This window comes from Alligator mississippiensis, chromosome 4 (assembly GCF_030867095.1).
Source record: "Alligator mississippiensis isolate rAllMis1 chromosome 4, rAllMis1, whole genome shotgun sequence".
Lineage (NCBI taxonomy): Eukaryota > Metazoa > Chordata > Crocodylia > Alligatoridae > Alligator > Alligator mississippiensis.
In genome coordinates, this window is record NC_081827.1 from 94,262,717 (window position 1) to 94,285,209 (window position 22,493).

A 22,493-nucleotide genomic window follows, 5' to 3' on the forward strand; every position below is an offset into this window, starting at 1 on the left:
AAAGGGAAAGAAGAATATGGCACAAAGTATTTTGGTATCTATGAGTCTAGAAGTAGTCAGAAGCCATACTTCACCCACATTGTGAAACTATACCTCACACTTGAACTTTTAGCCTAGAGATTCACTGAACACAATGTGTTATAGCACTTCAAAAGGAAAAGCAATGCAAAAGAAGTTGTTCTCTTTATATGCCAGTGCAGCCTCATTCCTCACCTGCATTTTGTATAGCACGATAATATTCTCACAATTCGGAGAGCTATCAAATGCCCTCTTACAAATTAGGTCCTCTGTATCATTCTGGTAAACATGTCAGATATGTCAGCATTTCTGTTCATGACTGCTTTTATAGCCAGTATGTGTGATGAATTTTATTTACAGCTGTGCACAGTGCCAATTTCACTAAAAAGTTTTGCAGCAGGAGGCCTGGAAGATCTGAGATCCCCATCTGGGACTCTTGACTGGGACATGGGAACCTAGATCCTAAAAGTCCTGACCACAGCAAGATCTCCACGTACTACCAGGAAGTTCTATTGCAGAGAGTTTGGAAGTCCTGAGACCTCTGACTTTAAGTTGGGGTTTGCAGGGCTTCTAGTTTCTTTGTTGTGAAAATAGGAGCTAAGCCCTGGCTCCAAAAAGGATTCAGATGTGAGTGAAGAACCTTGGCTCAGCTGGCTGCCCTACAGCTGAGAACTGTGGAAGCACGAAAGTCCCACTAACCCATCACAGCTAGGTACAGATATTCAGAAAGCTCAAGGAAGAATCAGTCTGCTACATGGTTTTCTGTAAGTGGCATACTTTAGATAGGTAGAAAACAGAACCCACATTTGCCCTTTTGCGGGATGAGGGGACAACAAATCTTAGACCGGGTTCTGCCATTTTTAAACCATTCTGCACCAAACTTCTGTTCAGTTACAGGTATAAACTGGTTTTGTGTGCCAAATTTCTGTTCTGTTATGGGTACAGACCAGTTTTCAATCATGTTGGCAAACAAGTTGTCAGAATTTATACAAAGGTACAAAGAATTTTCTTTCTTCATTTGAAAACTTCTGACCAGCCATACTTCTCAGTTACAAGGGGTACTTAGCCTTCTGCTTTCCACAATGAAAATGGAGAATGCTCTAACAAGTAGCACAGGATCTGTTACATGATGATACTTAAAATGACAACCCTTGACATGTTTGTAAAAGTGCAGTATTCATCACTTGCAAAAAGCATCACCGAAGCATCATTGGAAAAAAGATGTGCCTTGTTGATCAGTAGTTACCCAAAATGTCTACGGCTTCTTTGTTCATTGACAAGGCTCAGTCTAAATAGAACTGCATTTTTTATTCACAGTAGACATTCTGCTACATCACAAAACAACCCTTAAATGTAACAGTTTATTGAGACTGACACAGGAGTGGTTGGGATCAAATGCCATAGTGCACCTTCAGGTCGTGGTTGCTGTACCGGACAGAGCTGTATGATGATACTTGATCACCATTTCTGTCTTGACTCTAGTTAGTGGCAGGAATCTCCTGCTGTCATGATGAGGACTACACTACTCTCAGTACTAAAGGAAGAAAACCATTTGTGTAAGTGAAAAGAAAATGAAACACCATTATATGGGTTGACTTGCCTTTTGAATTTCTCTCTCTCTGCAGGTGCTGTACCACAAAATCAGTATTCCTGGTGAATTAATAACCCATGATCATTACAACAACTTTTTGTAAGTCTCTCGAGTGTCTGTAATTAACAACTTAAGTTGTACTTAAAGTGATATAAAGTCTCATTACACTCATGATAAATCATTCCAAATTACTGAATTATTTGTCAGTAAAATTACCCAGGTAATTTTCTAAACTTCACTAATAAAAGCTTTTGTTCACTATCATTTATATTGGATAGAACTAAATCATAAGAGCCTTCACAATTTAAGAACTGCATTAGAAACCTACTCCCCATAATGGAAATGGTACTGTTACTTAATAATAAATAAATAAAGCACAGTACCAAATACTGAGTTCAATTTATTCAAAATCTAGGTCTTCATTACTTGAAAAGTCTGGCTTTACAGTAAGCTACCTAGCTCTCAATAGCCATCTCAACACCAATTCTTAGTGGAGACAAGACACTGCAGTTTCCACCTCACTAATCAAGGTAAACACTAGGTGGGATACAGGGTTGATCCTGACTAACTATACCGAGGGAAAAAAAACTTCTTGCAATTTATCTCCTCTAGGATTTGACATTGCGACAGCTATCTTGAGTTAACTATTTCAGTGCCACATCCTTTTTTGGAGGGATACAAAAGGTCAAAAGCTCTGTCTTCAACCTTAGGGCTAATGAGGCTAGGAATTTTAAGGTGTGCCTGTTTCTGTAGCCAACAACACACAAATGACTGAGGTGTCATTCCCAGCTGCCTCTGAAACTCCAGCCTAAATGACCAGATACACATTTACAGATAAATCAACTGAGACAGCCTTTAGTGCAAGTCTCAAACTCATTCCAATGAATTTCTAGTAAGACCCTTTAACCCTTCTACCACCATCTGGAAGAACAAGTCAGGCTCAACATTAGGAAAAACTCCTTCAGTCAGGGTGTCCAGACTGTGGAATAAGCTCCCTCTAGAGGTGGTGCAGTCACCTACCCTGGAAATATTCAAGAGGAGACTAGACAGTCACCTTGCTGGGGTCACCTGACCCCCCCAGTTATCTTTCCTGCTTGGTGCAGGAGGCTGGACCCAATGATCTTCCAAAGTCCCTTCTGGCCTTGCAGTCTATGAATCTATGAAGCTTTCTTTCTGTAGTGAATACAAAGAATAGAGTAGCAGAAAAAGAGAGCTGGACAAGAGGTCAGGAGGTCATCTAATCCAACCTCCTGCTCTATGTATTGTCGAAACCATTTCATACAAGTGTTTATCTAACCTCCTCTTAAAAACTTCCAAGGATGGAGATTCCACAACCTCTCTAGGCAAGCCATTCCAGTTCTTTAATCACCCTCATAGTTGGAAAATTCTTCTTATATCCAACCTAAATTTCCCTTGCTGTAACTTTAGATTGTTACATCTTGATCTGTCCCCTGTGACCATAGAGAAGAGTCTATCACCATATTCTTGTTAACAGCCCTTCAGATATTTGATTATCAAGTCCCCTCCTCCCTTCAGCCACCCAGCAGTCTTCTCTTTTCCAGGCTAAATAATTCCAGTTCTTCCAACCTATCTTTGTAAGTCATATTTCCTAGGCCTCTAATGATTTTGGTAGCTCTCTGCTGGATTTCATACAATTTGTTTGCCTCGTTCATGAAATGTTGTGCTCTAAACTGGACACAGTACTGCAGGGGAGACCTCACCAGTTCCTAAATTTACTGCTAACCTAAATGCCAATAGAAAGTTTTTTGCTAATACAATTGGTGGCAGGGAATGGGAACTGGTGACAAAGTGATATGGCCAGCACAGGTGGAATCAGTGTTTAATAAATAATCAAGGACGCTACGAAAAAGCTATATTGGCTGCACTTTATGTTGTAGTACAGTTAATGAAAGCTTCAAGTTCTCTTCTTTTCAGACCTGAGGCAGAAACACTGTCTGCTTTCCAAAAGGGGGTAAGTAGGTTTGGCATGGAATGTATATATAGAATTGGACTGTCCTTATCCAAGCCTTGAGGACTTTTTTCTCACTATGGCATATTTATAAATATTCTTTTAAGTGTTTGACAAAAGAGAAAAATGTTTTGCTTGATCTTGTCGTGTATAAATAACAAAAATCTGTTGGGTTTTTTGTTTTTGTTTCTTTTAAATGAAGCCATTAATTATTTTGTCAAAATTAGAATATACTGTTAAAATTTGCAGAAATTCTGGTTCTCACAGAACGTAGGTAATGTTTGATTCATGCATGCAACCAATACTTGATTATGATTTAAGTATAACAAGAGATTAAGAGAAACAGCACATTTTATCTATAAGCCATGAGTGTTTTGCTACCCAAAACTGTTTGTATAACCTTTACAGACTATTATATGCAGAATACTGTGGTTAAACAACATCAAAATTGCAAATTCAAGCATTCAGAATTTAGGACATGCTACAATCCAGGTTATATTTGTCAGTCCTCCTTGTGGATTATGACATAATCTTTAATTGAATAACTATACCATGTTTTCCCCACAAGAACCTGATCTCATTTGATGTCTTGAAAGACTGGACTTACTGATTAAGCAACCAGTTGACATTGGGTTTATCTTCAATGTTCTATGGCTCGTTTCAAGCCCTTTTAATTGCACAGCATTTGAACTAGAATACAGATTTGCTAACTTCTTTATGGACTTTTCCACAGTGATCATCAATAGAGCGCCTGAATCTGTCACAAACATAAATTAATCTACCTTTACTATGCTCTTGCAAGGTGAGGGGGGTATTATTTAAATGTTATGGGTGGAGGACTGAGAGACATACACATTAAAGTCAGAAGTGTCCACTTATTTTTGGTGTTCAATTTGAAATACCTAGGTCCTGATTTTTCCAAGACTAGCATTTTGTACATGTTCATTGCACATCTCCCATGGACTTCAGTTGCAGCTATGACTCCATAACACTTCTGCAAATTAGAACCCAGACATCTGGATTCAGGCACCCTGAAAAAGAACACACACCAAGAGTGTAAAGCTTAGTTTAAGTGACTTGTCAAGTACCACGTAGGAATCCTGGGTTAAAGGATTTGGATTCTTCTCAGTTGCCACCTAATGCTGGAAGTGTCTAAGATCTCATAGGTGCCCATATGATTGGCAGTAGAGGTCCCTTGGTGTCCAAATGTCTGCTGGTATGCATCCCGAGGAGCACTTACATTTTGGCAGCACCAAGCATCTCAATGCCTAACCACCCTTATATTAGCAAAGTTCATGCTAAGGTTCAAATCCCTTTTCTGGCTAAGGCAGCATGAATTCACACCTCCCACTTGTACCGCACACGATGACATCTTTGAATGAGGCAATCTCAGTCATTTTTATTGAAACTGATTTACTTTATGTGAATCATTAAATAGCCATAGGGTGCCGCTACATGTGCAATGAATATGAAGCAATAAACTCCAGACCAGTTTGAGTTGGCGTAAAGTGCTGTTGGGCGCTGCACAGTGGAGCAGGCCCCTCCACTGGCTGGGCTGACTGGGCACAATTTACACCCCTGGTCAGAATCTACATATGCATTTCAGCACAGTTAATTACTCTGCCATAAGATAGTACTGTCCCCGACAATGCTATCTTTCAGTGGAGTTAATCAGTTTACTACACCCTAGTAACAGTGCACGTGTAGATGGTGACGTTTTAGTGCACAGCTAATTCGTCTACTGTGCAGTAAAGTGCATGTGTAGACACAGTCACAGGGAGGGAGAGAATGTAGGCCCTATGCAAAGCAGCAAGTATTGGCTTCAGCTTCAGATTTGGCTGATTCAGAGGGGCAGTGATTTGAATCATGGTCCTGATTTGATTTGGTCAATTTGCATTTGGAGATTCAGTCATCGAATCAGGCTAAATCTCCTCTGAAATGAACAGCCAGTGGGGGCCTGTTGGAGGTGAGCAGGGTCCCCCCCCCATGGCTGCCCCACCCAGACCCAGTGTCCAGGCATTTAAAAAAAAAAGAAAAAAGCCCTGTACTCACTGGCAGCAGCAGCAGCAATCAGGGCCTCTGGGGACTCGTGGCAGAGCCCCCCTGTGCAGCATGGGGCAGCAATCACCCCCCCCCCACCTGGCACCTGCGCGCCAGCTGTTGCATCACCAGGGTGCCACAAGGCTTCACACACTGTCCAGGAGCTGGGGCCACTTGGGGTGAGCACTGCCAGGCTCTGGGTGACTGCTGGGGCTGCCCCAGCTCTGGGACAGCGTGTGGCACCCTGCCAAGCCATGCTGCACCTGCATGATGGGATAGCTGCCTCACTGGTGCCAGATGGGGGGGCAAACCCCGCTGCCCACTGCTGCACAGGGGGGTTCTGCCATGAGCCCCCAGAGGCCTCAATTGCTGCTGCTACAACTGGTGTGTACAGGGTTTGTTTTTGTTTTTTTTAAGTGCTTGGATTCTGGGACTGGGTGAGGCAGTCATGCGGGGTGCTGGGGGAGCAGGCGGGGGCGCTCAGGGAGACTGGGGGAGCTCAGGTGATGGGGTCAGGCAGGGGTCCCCCCATGGTCCCCTCCCCCCTCCTTCAGCCCCCCCCGCTCCCTATTTACTGGTACAGAGCCCAAGTCCAGCTCCCTGGAGTGGCAAGCAGGGATGGCCCGAACCTCCGAACTGATTTGGAGGATTCCAATTTGATTCAGACCTTTAAATGGGTCTCCTGATTCAATTCAGATTTGGAGATTTGGCCCCTGAATTGGGCTGAATCTCCTCCAAATTGAATCAGCTACTGAAGCTTCTCACCACCCTAACAGATTGTATGTGAAAGTTGGTATACAATTTCCTAGTTAGGGCAGCTACCTGGGAGGGGAGAGACCTGTGTTCCAATCTTTGTTTAAATGAATATGTACGTATTTTATACAAATTAGAACACAGTACTATTATTTACTCATAGTGCATACACATAAGGTTGCACAGGGTATCTTAATCCTGGCATGTCCTAATTTTTGAGTGCTTGACTTCAGAGCCTGTAATATTCTTTAAACAGGAGGCAGGATTTTTTCAGCAGGGGAGGGTGTTCTTGTGTTTGGTTTGGTGTCCTTTAGGTTTCTACACCAGAAAACTAAGAAAGCCCAGAAATGCCATCCTATTACTCCTTTATGGTTCCTCAATAAGAATCATTAGATCCACAGCACAGGCCCCTTCCCCTTATGCTAACATAGTAGCTGACAGGAATTATAGATCGCCATCCTCAGCTCTGGGGAAAGATGAGACTCGTACTTTGCCTGCGAGTTCCATAGTTATTTGCTCGTGGCAAATGAACTGTGACACTCAGAAATCCCAGTCATAGATCAGGTTCTAAAAAGAAGTGAGCTGTAGCAGTGACACTACACATAGGTCACACCCAGGCCTTGCACCTTTTTTACTTTGGCCCCTCCAACTTCTTGTTACTCTCCCATCCAATCCCCCGCTACCTAACCCTCTGGGCTCCTCTTCCATATCTTAGTCTCAGTCCTAACCCTTGCACATGGTTCCGTATTGCATCTTCGTCCAACCCTCATCCCAGCCTTTGTTCCCAGTTCATCTCACACTAGTTCCTTTCTTGCCCCCTCCAGGTATCTCATTCTAGTCATTCTCTCACTGGCTTCACATCACAGCCCCTCATGTTGCATTGTTGGGTTTCTTGTTCCATTCCCAAACCAACCTGTTGGCCAAGGCTTGGCTCCTCACTCCTATTCATTCCAGTCAGAGTGTTTTCTCCTTTTCTGTGTTGCCTGGGCACTAACAAGGGGAGCACTAAGATCATAGAACAAACCATCTTTCTGAACCATTGTATGGAAAACTCTATTATGCTTCAGCTGTGCAGCACTGGAGCAACTTAGTTATTCTGTGCAGACAGAACACGTTCAGTCCAGTTGATGGGGCTGTGTCATACTTAGTGCAAACAAAATCTGACACATCAATAACATAGCATTTAGCTGTGAACCTTTAGCCCATATGAATATGTATAAACTGTCATCTTCAGAGCCCATCTTTTGGGCAAATCTCATAGAGGCAACAAAATGTATACCCATGAAACAAGGACAAACTGTTCAAATTTTAAGGCCCAACTACAAAACATGAAACTATGACTAAGAAAAAAATCTCTAAGAATGTTTTAATATGAGCAAAACATGTTTTACTTTTGTACCTGACTTCATTCTTCAAAATGGCTTGAACCATTTTTGCTACAATTAAAAACAAATAAGCAACACCCCCACACACCTTAAGGCAGACTGACAGGCACGGAAAATTTCAGACTGAATAGCATTCATTATCAAAAAACAGGGTCTTCTAAAGAAAACTATTGGGGAACTGGAGTTATGAATGTCACTGCTCATGCTGCTTAAAATTACAAGTCTTAGATCTTCTATAGTGAATTTCATTCTTAATATTGCAAATCATGTTATAAATGAAAATAATGGGAGTGTCACTACTTCCACTTTGACTAAGAAAAGTGGACAAATTCAAGTTGAACTTAAGTAACCTGTATCAGTTAAATCAAGTGTAAACTTTTTTCCTCATGTAACCAATTTTAGCTGGTCAAGTTATAGTTAAGGCAGGGACATGATCATTCCTATCATCCTATCTTCTTTAGAAGTGGAACAAGGATGTGGAAAGTACACATGTGATGTTTGAACAAATTAATTCTGATTATATCAACTAGAAATCCACAAAACTTTATCTACCTAATAAATGTATTGAGGCTGGAAACATGCAAGAAGGATCCTAACCCTTTTTGTTTCACTTGGGATGAGAAAAATCACAAGAAAAAAGAATATTATCATTCTGGCACTTCCAAATGACTTATCTTTGTCCAGGAAGGAGACACAGCTAGAGTCCTTCACCAGACTCCTTCCTTGTGGCAAGTACTAATTTGAAAGGAACACTTCATTCATAAAGCAAACACCTCTTGTATCATCCAAGTACTAAGTTGAGCACCCCCTGACTGCACCCTATGGTCAAGGACAGATGTTATATTTATACCTAGAGAAACACTTTTCTCCCACAATAAAATAGTGTGCAGCTGTTTAAGAGGTTTCTTGTGGAAGAGAAATGGCTCTTCCATGAGAAAATAAGAGCACTTCCAACCAGGAAGATCTGTTTTTTCCCACACCAGCCTGAATGGCTCGCCCCAGTTTGTGGACGGTGCAGAAACCATTTCCCTTTGGCCATCAGGGAGCCAAGGCAGCAGCTGGAGCTGACTGCTAAGCCCCAATTTGCCCAGGCTGGAAGTCCTCTACACTCCCTTTCATGCTAGGACTTCTAGCTCTGCAAATTTACAGGAATTTAGAGATCTGGGACTTAATGCCTGTCCATACCCTGTACAAAGTCTAAAAAAGGTCTAGAACAATACCAATGTTGTTGTTTTAGGAATAAGCTGTAGAACTATAAAATAATACCATGCAGGGAAACTGAGAATGGCTTATATGGTTAGGCATTATCACTGCCTACAATTTTTCAATAGTTGCATTGAGGGTAGGAGCTCTCTTGGCAGCTGCTCCTCATTACCTGATATTAAATGTATTTTGATGATACACTGGCTCATCAGCATCGAACTGGGAAAAACAAGCACCCACCAACCCAGGCGGCAATATCTAATCTGTGCAAAATAAGCCATTTGCATAAATATTTGATATTAAATCATCTACATTTTCCAGGGGCAATGGGAAAACAAATAGTGAAGTTCAGGATTGCTATTAACACACTGGATTCTGAAAATATATATGTGCATTCACCCAAACTTTAATTTGTGTGGCAGTCAACAAACTACTAGTGAAGTGATATGAGAGGTAAGAACATTTCTAACAACACATCATAGTCAAGTTCAATTTCTCCTTTGGCATTAAGTGATAAGAATAGAAAAGAGTGGACATTTTCAGGCTGTATCTCTTCATTCTGTAATTATAAAGAGTTACACCATCATACTAGAAGAATTTAGTAGGGGATGTGACACTGCCAGCAAAAAATGTGAACTAAAGAAAGAAGCACCTACTACCTTTGCTTCAAAGAAACTGCATTAAGCCTAAAGAGAGCAAATAATGAACAGTGAAAGGAGTCTTTGTTATGCAGCGATTTCAAAGCTCTGCCAAAATGTCAAATAATCCATTTAATCAATCAGAAAATTAAAGAATGTGGTAAATTCTCAAGGTAGCTTGAGGTTTATAGCTGTGCCAAGTAATTCAACTACTGCAGAAAGCTTGTGTCACAATAGCAATTACTTAATAAGTCATTTTTGTCTAAGCATGTTGTGTTAAAAATACAATTTAGTTTTCAAATTATTTGCAGCTGTGCTTTTATAGAACCCACTCTAGCTCAGGAGATGTTTACATCCATTGCTTCAACTACCATTCTAATGAATTTGATTTTTCCATCAAAACCACTCCCATTAGAAGTTCTTAATACACCAAGAAATGTAGTCCTTTAAACTATAGACTTGGAAGAATGTATTTGGTTTTATCAAATGACAGCTTGAGCTACATTTTTTAAATTACTGGAAACAGGAGAAGACCCTCTACAGGTGTTTAGATATGTTCGTTTTTTTAAATTTACTTTTATTTATTTCTGAGCTTAATATTTGTTGGCAACTTAGATTAGTCTTTAACATACAGTCTATTAAGGTATTTACCATCAATAAATTTCATGGAAATAGAGGAATTGGTTTGAACATTTATTGGGTTATAGACAATGGTTCAATTCCTAACCTACTATGACATATCTAAATCTACATGGCTGTTTGGCCAAAAAAACATGCATTTTGCCTCAGGAGAGTGATCCCATTTCACCTAGAGAGGTGCATTATTCTCCCGTTCTACTAATAGACAACTTTATGCACCTCCAGAGCATCCAGAGAATCATCTACAGGCAGCCAATTAGAAATGCTATGTACTGGGGTCTCTCCAAACTTATGGTTGCACATTCTGTGCCTCCGTTATCCCAGGATCCTATTTTGACAAGATTCTTATATGCACAGAGGAGGAGGTAAGCCTATCTTCTGTCTAATGGCCAAACAGTTAGGGGACCTTTCTCATCCAGAAGGGATTTAAAAATGCACATTTCCCACTTTATAGGAGAATGCTATGGCCGCCAACCATAGGCTAGGCAGGTTGGAAAAATTTTACTTACTTGTTCCTACAGTAATTTTTTTTTCTTTTGAACAATCAAAGTAAAATTGCAATTTCAATTTGCCAGATTTGATGTTAAATATAAATGTTATATTGGATTAAAAGGATCCATTAGCAGTTTAGACAATATAGTAGTGGGTTAACTTTACAGTAAGTACCATAAACATTGATCTAAAACATAATCCATTGCCATTGCCTAAAATGACATTTTCAATTTACTTTTCTCAGGTCTTCTTTTAAAATTAATGTTAAATTTAATTTGTTTTATACTCTAGACATTTAGATATATATTCCTCAGGATTTTCTGTGTGAACATATGGTTTGTTAGCTGCATGGAATACATATTTGTGTCTTCCACTAACAAGCTATGTGTAACCAGTCTTTCCTCCACCCCCAATATTAGCATCATTAGATGTACAAACACCTACATGATTTGCAAGATAAGCCCAGAGATTTCAAATAGGAATTCATAGTATGAAAAACAGTCTGACCTGTTGTGTTTTATTTTTAGTTCTGTGCCATGGAAGAATTGCTCTGTTATTTTCCTGTAGTCAAGAAACAAGTAAAAGCTAAGTTTCCCTGGTGGTGCCTTGAATCTAACAAGTCTGACAACTGGTATAGACTCATGAGTATGGTCTCCTCCTATGGCCAGATTTATAAAGAACTGCCCTCAGAATCTAGATTGGGTTTCAGAGAAGGACATTTGCAGTGGCATTTTGGATTGAATTCAGCGTCACATGTACCATTTCCTAAATCCACTACTGTTTTGGGTTTTTTTGGTCTTGACGCTCCATTGATCATCTACTCTACATTTTTCTGGACAAGTTTGTTATTCTTTATGGGGACAGGTTTTGCTGATGATATTTAAAATTACCTACAGCAATCTGTTGCTGTAGGTTTTACACACACACACACACACACACTCTCTCTCTCTCTCTCGCTCTCTCTCTCTCTCTTTCTGAGGGATACCTGGAACAAGCACGTCAACACACATGCAGCTTTTCCAAGAAAATTAGCCAAAGAATATATGCCAAATTTGGCATATCAGGCTTGTTCTTGACTTGGCAATTTTTTTTTTTTTTTTGCCAAAAGAAAGTTTAAAAACCCTAAAATGATTTTTTTTCCCTAAAAGAAAGGTAAACCAAATTTTGTTTACATCAAACATCTGTTGAAGCCCAAACTATTTTTTATAATCTTTTTTCATATTCATTTCAGCAACAAAGATGAAAAATTTCCATTTCAGTCAACATGGGGGCGGGGGGAAGCTTGTTTTCATTTCTCAGATCAGTCAGTGAATCATGAAATCAATTATTCCCACAACTCTAACTTGGAATGTTTAGCATTGCTGGAGGAGAGCTGTAGTTTTATGGGATACGTAAGCAATGCTTGCTCAAAGTAAATAGCCCAAAAATGAAGGCTACATGTGTCTAGTCAAAGGAGAGGAATACTAAAATTAATTGCAACATTTGTTAGGTAACCAAATTCTAAATGGTAATTCATAAATTTAAAAAAGAACCACAGTAGTAAAGCTATATTTTAGAAAATAAATAAATCAACTTAATACTTACTATAAGTGGATTTATAATACTGCAAAGAATAATGCCATGCCACACTGACAAGATAGCCTCTCTCTCTCAAATTCTCAATAACGTAAAACAGAATTAAACAAAACAAAAACTAGCAAATAACTACATCAGAAAAACGTTTCAGTATTTAAAAGATATATTTTATCGTCAGTCACAAAACTAAGAAAGCAGACTGATATTTTGCCATACAAGGCAGCACCTAGTTTTCTGGGACTCAGCCAACATGGGATTTTGGTGGATGGGCAACTGGAGTTCACTCCAGACAAGAGAGAGACTGGGCTAGTAGATGAATTGAAAAACAAGGTTGTGTACATGGCCAGAAGCAGGCTGTTCCAATCTGCATTTATATGGATGTTTACAACCCCCACCTTCTTTCGCTGATATGGCCCTCCAAACATTTCATAGTTTCGTAGTAGCTAGGGTCAGGAGGGACCTGAACAGATCATCTAGCCTGACCCCCTGACACAGGCAGGAATGAATGCTGGGGTCACAAGACCCCAGACAGGAGATCATCCAATCTCCTCTTGAATTTGCCCAAGGTAGGAGTGAGGACCACTTCCCTGGGAAGTTGGTTCCAGATTTTGGCCACCCTAACTGTAAAATATTGCCTTCTGATCTCTAACCTAAACCTATTCACCATCAGCTTATTACCATTGTTCCTTGTCACCCCAGGTGACAATGCCTTTGTTGTATCTAGAGTGGATTACTGTAATTTATTCTATATAAAGTTAACCTTTGAGGCTATTCTGAAGTGATAACTAGCAAGATAATAACTGACCTTCAGTTAGTGGTGTTGGTCTCACACATTACACTTGTTTTCAAAGACCTGCACTGGCTTGTTCTTCATTTCTATGTGAAGTTCAAGCTGTTTATATTGATTTAGAGACGCATTCACAATAGCATTTGGAAAACAGATACCTAAGAGATTGCCTCCTGTGAATGCTGGCACACTATTTATTTGCATATTTTGAACAGCACCGAGTGCAAGTAATATGTTGCCTAGCTCCAGGCTGAGCTGTTAATCTACAAAGGACGTGTATATGTGGACACCTATGGCATGTTAAACAGTAAACCACTTCGCTGGAGGAACAGACTTTTGAGTTTAACACTTCGTCACAATGGCAAGAAACTACACATCAGGAAAAAAAAAAAGAACCTTTACTTAAATTCTCATTAACAAGAAACACATGGTCTTTTGCCATCTGATGTGTTGCCTATGACTGGAACTTGTAGTCCTTAAAGTATAAAATGGATCCTGCCAGCCTGAAAAGGAAAAATAAAATCCTTCCTATGGGAACAAACACACAGGCTAACAGGCCACTCATGAGAGATAGGAGAGAACAAAATAATTTGGTGAGAATAGTGAAACCTATACTCTAATTACCGACTTCCTTTCTTCCACTAGCCAATCCCCTCTGGATGGACCACTAAAGTATCTCAAAGTTTTCCACTGCAATTTTGTGTGAACTTTAATTAAAGCCTACATTTACAAGACAACCAGTATTTTGCAAACCCTTGGGAGGGTGACTGAAATCAGGTTGAGTTAATTATAGATCCTAGTCACAAATCAGAGACTGCAAGGGACAGAATTTATTTTTTTCCAGTGCTATTCCACTGGGGTCAGTAGAATTATATCAGCAGGCAATTTAGCCCATACATTTTACACAAAGGTAAAGGTGTACTAAACTGAAGAAAGATTACTGGGTTATTCTGTTACGTAGATCATAGGGACTCACTGAAATTTAATTTTTTTTCAGCATCTTATCATTCTGTTGGCATTCTTCTTCATATATTTTTGAGGACAGCTTTGGGAGAACAGAACACTACATCTGGAAGCCATGACTTTTTATTTTCCTAATCTTGTATTATCTCTCATTAACCAGGCTGCAAAAACAAACTTCAAATGATGAAGCCTGCTGTAACCTACATGAGAACAATAGCTTTTTTTCTATTGTATATATGGATTTTGTGTGTTACAGAATTTCTACTCATTCTTCCACGAGTGCACACATGACATTAGTTAATGTCCAGAGAATGTGCATCCGTTACAAGTCCCAGAAATAGACTCTGTCTCTACCATGAGCTGCAGAGGTTTTCAGCACTCATATCAGTTCTTGCCATTGGCTAAGACAGGCTGTCACCAGTACGGTGAGGTTTAAAATGCACTACTAAGGCAAAACATCTCAACCTTGTATTACAGGTAGTTTTACACCACAATAGACTACCTGTTTAATGAAGTAACATCATATTCTACAGATCTGTTCTACTGTTTTCATACATGTTTTCAGACTGTGCATGTATTTCCATAGCACCTGATGAAGCGAGCTTCGTTTAGTTAGCATATGAGGTGCATCTCTACTCTTGCCTTCTGCCTCTGTGTTTGCAGTTACATGTGCTTAATGACAATAAATAATTTATAGAGCCAAAACAGCTAGAAAGAAAAAGACAGAGACTTAATTTCTTGTGAATCATCAACAGATTTATTTACCAAATTTCAGTTAGTTACACCTGAGAAAAAACACAGAAAGAAATCTGTTTGCATAGGAGTTACTGGAGATATAACCTGAAGATTGTAGTAGTAGGCACGTATACTGTTGCAACGGGCCAACACCACACTGTGGGTGTGAACTAGGGTTTGGAGGACACAACTCAGGTTAGGTGGCTTACTTCGAGCTGTCTAAACCGGAGTTGGGTTCTGCTGTGTTGATAGGTCCATGAGGTGGAAAGAGAGAGTGCTGCCTGGTCTGGGGGGTGTGCTGGTAAGGGTGGGAGGAAGGGAAATAGCCTGACCAGGGCTGGGGGGTAGGAGGGAATTAAAATAGCACAGCACCATACCCGTGGAGAGTGTCTGAACTTTTCCAGCCACAGGGTTATTGTGGGAACCCATGCAAGCATTCACTAGGCTGGGTTACCCTACATTAGGTCAGATTAACCCATGCCTATCTAAAGTTAGTTCTTGTCTGACAAGTACTAACTTTAGGTTAGACATTTCACTTTTAGGATGACCAAAGCCCTGTGACCGCTTGCACAACTGGTGATTTAGATCACCCTAAGCTCAGTTATAGTGATCAAAATATAACACTGGTATGCACCCTATGTGGCTGGATATGTTGTGTGAGAAGACAAGAACTCATCTGTACTTTTGGATCCTAGTATCAGTAGGGTAACTAAGTGTGTGTGTGGGGGGGGGGGGGAGAGGAGGAGGAGTAACTGGAGCACCAGTCCTGGGTGCCAACTTGGGGGAAGAGGGAAGGGAGTACAAAACTAGCAGGTGCTGCATGCTGGCCTAGCAATGGGCACTGCTGGCATCCCAGTTGCAGCTGTTGCTCTGTGTGGCACCATCTAGAAAGGGCAGAACTGCCAGTTATGCCTCTGCCTAAATTCAGACTGCAGTACTGCCATGAAAATATCTTTACCTAAAAACAGAGCACATTTACATCTGTAAATCATCTGGAGGCAACAAGTGCAGGACCCCACAGTGCCATTTATAAAATTACTTTTCAGAATGTAAGCGTGCTTACGGGCTTAGTGTGGTACTGAAGGTGAAAAGGAGTCCCCCAGTTGTTTATTTTCCAGTAGTGACAACAATACAATTCAACTAAAATTTATCTTTTGTCAGAATACAAGAAAAAAAGGGAGAAAAGGAGGCTACTATTTTACTCACAAGTACCCACAATACCATTTGAAACAATTTAAACAATTGTATCCTGGATTACTGAAAATGAGCTGCTTTATCCAATGTAGATATTGAAAACCCTAGGGGGGAATGATGGAGACAATTTTTATCTTAACCAAATAAAAACAATTGGAAAATAAGTTCAGTTTATGCTCTTGGCAGTACATCCTGTGTAGTCTTGGAAGCAATGTCGTTAAAAACATAAAGAAACAAATACTTTGTCTTTTAATAGGGGCCTGGTCTGAATGTAACCGGCTGCAAATTTTGTAACTATTGCTTTCACAGAATGGTGGTGGTATAAACTGTTGTGTACCATCCTTGTAAACCAAGGTAAGTCTGCAACAGTTACCACATTGAGACTACACCTGTGATTTGATTAAGGCTCAATGCTTTTGAGCATTTTATTCATTTGACAAATATTTAAATAAATATAAATGACAAGTGAGAAACATATTGAAATAAAGGGGGCAAATATCTTCCATCTTTGATTATATCTAGGATCTTGCTTCAGAAGATTTATCTACCTATAAATAGAAGTATATTGCTCTTAGGAGAACAAGCAAGAAATCCCTCATTTTTAAGAGAAATAAAAAAGTCAAAGTGCCAAAAAATGCTTTATTAATGTGTGGTTTAGAGAAAGAATACAGAAGTTTGTAAAAAGATCTCTTTTACATAACATTCCCAGAATTGCCCCATAAACAAAATGATACCCAAGACAGAAAGATATATAAAGGCTAACAAAGTTTGTATAGTAAAGCAACACGTGGGATGGTAGCCCTGTCAGGATCGCTCTCATAAGTGTTTTTTCTACTGTCTCCGAACTAGAATCCTTTGTCTTTTTTTCCAGACTAGAAGAGCATGCAATTTGACAAATAGAAAAAACAGTTTACTCTCTAGTTTATTCAGGTCTTTCTTAAGTATGGGAGTAAAAAACCTGGACCATTTGGTAAGATAGCAACTCACTTTGTCTCATTCTAAATTTAGACGTGAATTCAGACATTCGTAGGCTTGTTAGGTTTTTTTGGCTTTTTTTTTTACTGTATTAAATTATTAGTTCAGTGTTTCATGTACAGTGTCATCTTCAGCAGAAAATGAAATGTATAAAGAATTTAAATAGTGAACACTGATATAAAGATGAATCAGCTCATTATAAAACTAATTTCCTTTTTTGACAAGATATATGGGTGAAGGATGAAGAAACAAAATGGAAAAACATGGTAGTCAACATGGCAACATGCTAAATCATCTTCCAATAATTTTCAATCACTCTACAACTATAACATTTTCTATTCTGATGGCCACATCTTAGTTGATGATTTTTCACAATGTATTTCATGGCTTCCATCCCTACATGAGACTTTATTACTATCACATAGGAATAAAAAGCCATAAAACACTAGAGTGAATTTATCTTGATCAGATGCAATACTTATTTTCTTCACATGATTTCACCACCATTTCAAAACTAACCAATAATTTCATGCCACATTACTGAACATTTTAAACTACATTTCAATGACAAGAAACACACTGGAATTGTTACATCACAAATTAACAGAGCTTTAGCCTTTAAACACATTCCTATCTACAAGGATCAGGAAACAGTCACAACACACAACCATTTAATTCACTGAAAAAGACAAGACACCACAGAAAATGTCACTCCCACAGACAGCTTTAAACACATAAGGAAAGACAAGAGACAAGAGAGAAACTGGTGCAGAATAAAACTTTAAGGTTCACCACCAAAAACCTATTAAAAACTCTTTCCCATAGGAGCTTCCTAGCATGACCACTTCAAAAATGGACTTTTTAGTATAAAATATCCAGATGCCAACACCCTGGAATCCTTAAGACATCTGAACTTAATTGGAGGTGGGAAAGACCAAAATTCCCCTTATAACACTTAACAGGCACAAACACAGGGCCAGTAGTACAGCTCTCTATTCTCTAGAACTCATATATTCCTGGTCTACAATAAATTTACTATGAATCCAATGCTCATATTTCTACTGATCAAATCCTAGATAAGACAAATTATAACGTACTCTTCTTTTCTAATCCAGACTATAATACTCTAAATCCTGGGCTGAATACAGCTATTTATTAATGCAATTACTATTCCTCTTCTTATTACTACTATTACTACTACTAATTGGCCAAGTTGAAACACAAGTCTCTAGGGTCATTGAAAAGTCACTACAATAATTTAATGGTCTTCAATGGCCTTTTGAAAATAATTTTGCTTGTATACATACAAGCATACTAAGCAATATCCAAAGTTTTTGCAAAGCTAGGTATCTATACATTAACTTTAAAATGTTACGTTAATCCAGTTAAAGTAGAACATATATTACTATTAATTTATAGTTCAAATTAGCATTAACAATTAACTCCATTCTATTTATACCCTCCTGTTCTTGCTTCCCTATCAAGGCCTATTTCTTGCATAGTACAATGTGAATAGCATAGGAAAGAGCAAGAAATCATTAAATGAAAGGAAGTGCATAAATAAATTCAATTATCATGCATAAAACATGCAAATGATTTAAAGACTGCATATGAAACTCTAGTTTATATTCATTAATCTCAGGTTGCACTTTTGAGGGAAAAAGAGATGCTAATTGGGTCCAGATTAATGCACTCCCAAACCTTCCAATTTGTTTTTAGGTGGGGGTTAAATGAGATGTATTAAAATAAACACAGCTGCTCACCTCCCCATTCCTCCCTCGTTTGTGGGAGACAGCCAGAACTAAAACACACGCTGCTTGTTTAGCACAGTGAGAGTTCAGCCTCTCCTGGGCTGCTCAGACCTGTGTATTTGCAACTCACCTACCACAGCTCTCTAGCTCCAGTGTTTTTTTCTAAGATGGGTTGAAAATGAGCACAAAAGTATTGCTTTTTAATTTTTGGTGGAGAGCAGGGCAGGCAGTATTTGTACTTTGGGTCAGTTCTGTCCTACCTGCTACCCCAGCCCCAGCTTGAGGCCCTGCGATGAATTGGTTTAAACTGTGTGCATTTGCTTTAAAAAAAAAAGATTAGTTTGAAGTTGGCATGGTGATCTTGTGGGGCTCATTTATGTGAGAAACATGGATTCATGAGAGGACTTGAGCTGCTTTGTTTTGCTCACCCAGCCAGCAGAAACTCAGCACATAACAAAAGTAACAAAGTTCACTCTTCGCTTCTTTGCCCATTTTCCTTTTCAACAGAATCAGCTTTGGATAGAAAGGTTTTATTTCCTTCCTTCCCCCTGCCTTTCTACTATATTGCATTGTCCTGCTGTACCCCCTTGTTGGCTGACCGCCTGGAAGCACGAGAGAAACTAGAGGTATAGGGAGTGATACAATGGGGTGAAATCAGTGCCGGCAGTAACTAGAGAAGGGAAAGCTGCATACCTGGGCTGATCCTATCTGAAAAGCAAGCAAGCAAGAAATGGATGGGAAATGACTTTTGACCTAGAAACAAATATCAGAAGAAGGGTCCGTTCTCATAATTTGGCAGAAGAAGGCTTGGTAAAGCAAACGAAGAGGTTATCAAACTAATTTCAGACTAAAACTGATCAACTGGGATCATAGGCCCCAATGGGAAAGGTTATCAGTTAAATTCTGTATTTGTCCTTTGCTTAAAATGGGTTGAAGATTAAGAAAATTAAGATGGGGGCATCTTTTTGGGGAGTGGGGGGATAGTGCAGAAACCAAAACAACAAAATATTTCATCTCATACTTTTGAGCTGAATAAAAAACCCCCCAATTCTTCTAAGCCACAAACATTACAGAGATAAATAATAAAATACATGTACAGAGACTCATACATATATTTACATATATGCTGTCAGACAGACACACGCACTTCTGTTAAGACTCACATCCTGAGAGCCTTTTATAAAATTAATTGTTGCATGTTTGCACATGTTAAATTAGTTGTAATAAATAACAACAATAAGACTGATATTCAATCTGTCACCATCTTGACAAATGCTCAGAGAGCTGTTTAGTTAGGAAATATGCTTATGATATTCATTGCTCCTAAAAGAGAAAATGATTATACAGTAACTAAACCCTAAGTAAGAGCTAAAGATATTCACCTCATGAAGCCATTTCTCAACTAGCCCCTTGGCACTTGCTGGAATTATTCGCAGCACGAGCTCTACTTTTTCATTTTCTGCTGACTCCATGTGGGTAATTTCTTTCTCATGATTAAAAGTGAGCTTGGCAATTCCTTCAAAGCATTTCTTTAGGTGTGGTTAGGCGCGGAGTGGATCCTTTGTCTCAGAAAGGATTTCTAAGAGCTCACTGTTGCGTCGAAAGAAAAACCTAAAAGTGATAAAAATGAACTTTATATATATTTATATAAACATATTTTAGACCAACACCTCCAGTTGACAGATGAAATGGCCTGTTTACCTTGGAAAGAATACTCTTTTCTTCTCCAAATAATCATTCAAGGCCTTTCTGAATGTCATCCAAAAGCAATTCTGCCTCCTTCAACTTATCCAGCATCTGGGGCTGTGAGATAACCCTCATGGCATTGGCCTCCTTCACTGACTCCTTCATTATTAGCCTCCTGGTGGGTGAGATAGAATACAGTGAATGTAATAACCATACTTCACACAACAGGCTCTCTCTCTCTTTTAAATTGAAAATCCCCTTATTACAAAACAAGGGGTGTTCTTTTTCTTCTACCTTTAAGTAGGACTGCCACATTCATTGCTTTTTACAAAAACGCAGCTGCTTTTTAAGCTACAGATAAATAGAATCTGCTAGGCAGTAATTCTACTCAGTCTGAATGCATTATTTTTTAAGTCACTTTGGTGAGGGACTTTTTATTATAAACTGGAATGAACAAGGAAAGTCCTTTTCTCATCTAATTATGACTCTGCTTTGTTCTATACTATTAACCTACAATGCCAGATTGATCTGCTATTTTTTCCCTTCAGCCAGTTCAATAAATCAACATGTTTTTCTGGGAAATTAGAGAGCTAATTATTAAGACTTCATGGACTAATGATGAAAATAGAAATAATGCAAGACAATAGAGGATGGTGTATCAATAACAAATGGAGACAATAGATCAGTCCTTTGATGCACACAGTGTAATGTCATGTTTTAACATCTCTGATTAGGATAGATGGGTGTTATATGTTTTAACATCACTGATTAGGATAGACGGGTGTTATTCCAATGAAATTTTATTTCCATAAAATATTGATCCATTGCGGATATTTTTCTTGGGATAAAGGTAGAAAACTGAACTGCATTATTTTTCAGGGCTCACTTCATGAGAACTGTCCCTCATTTTTACCATGTCATTGTCACCTTTTCAACACAATAAGTCAGCAATAAAATAAAAACAATTGTTTACTTGAAAGAATCTATTTCTATCATTTGGGATGTATAGTAATACAGTGAAAAAGGAGATTCAAATCATTTAAAAAAGAGCTCAGTTTTGAAAGAAAAGTTTAATATTTCTCAATATCCTTAAAAAGGCTATAACCCCAATTTTACTGAAAGATAGCCAGTCCAGAAAGTTTTGTTTTGACTAAGAAAAAATATTTGACAGCACTCCAACTGCAAAAAAATAAATTCTGCTCTATTATTGGCAATAAGTCAAAGCTACTGGTACATAAACACCGCCAATAAATGAAATTTGCAGATTTAGACATCACCACATATTTTCTTTTATGCAAGAGACACTGTCAGAAACTAACACAACATGAAGACCTGGGTGAAAATAAATGAGAAGTCCTTTTTATTTATTATTTCAAGTTTACTTTCAATATATGTGAGATTGAAAACTATCTGAGTACCAGAAAGGGCTCAAAAACCAACAGAATCCTGTCTGTACAATATTCATATAAAAAAAAAATCCCGAAAATGCACGTGCAGTAAAAGAAACTCATATTGTGATACTCCTTAAAATATTGTTTACATGCAAAATAATACCATTCCTAGGTACTACTATTCAAAATATTATGAGGAGTTATTCTTTATCACTGAGATGTTGTCTACTTTTTTCAAAACATACACTGTAAGAACATATATAAGTATAGTCAATAGTGATGACATTACTTTGAGATTCTAAAGCTTGTTACTGCCATGAGACCTTTTTCTGTCCTCTGATATGCTTGGCAAACAATGGGTCCCTTTAGGTTGCTGGTCTCAGTATCAGGAGGCCAGCCTAAAGCTGGAGTGCCAAGAGAAGACTAATTTGCTTAGAATAAAGAACAACAAAGCCCTTCCATGAAGTAATAAGTCATAAGCATATTAGAAGAAGCTTCAAAGATGAGAGATTAAATATAAAAATGTGGGGGAAAAAAATCAATTTACCTGACTATTCCACAAATGTTATTTTAAATTAGGAAGAATTCCTCATTTATTATGTTGTTAAAATGAAATTATATTTTAGTTACAGCTGAGGATGCTAAAATACATCTGCGATAGATATCTTATCAGTTGTTATCTTTTTAGCAAGGATGTTAACTAGAATA

At 38.7% G+C, this 22,493-nt stretch overlaps 1 long non-coding RNA gene across 1 annotated transcript; it reads right to left on the bottom strand.

Annotated features, from left to right (window-relative positions):
- Positions 1 to 16,607: 16,607 nt before the first annotated feature.
- LOC109281534 (uncharacterized) lies at positions 16,608 to 20,571 on the bottom strand. The gene is made up of 2 exons (XR_002088207.2): positions 20,410 to 20,571; positions 16,608 to 20,319 (listed from the first exon to the last, which is right to left on the bottom strand). It is a non-coding gene; the product is annotated as an uncharacterized LOC109281534 (long non-coding RNA).
- Between the last annotated feature and the right edge of the window lie 1,922 nt (positions 20,572 to 22,493).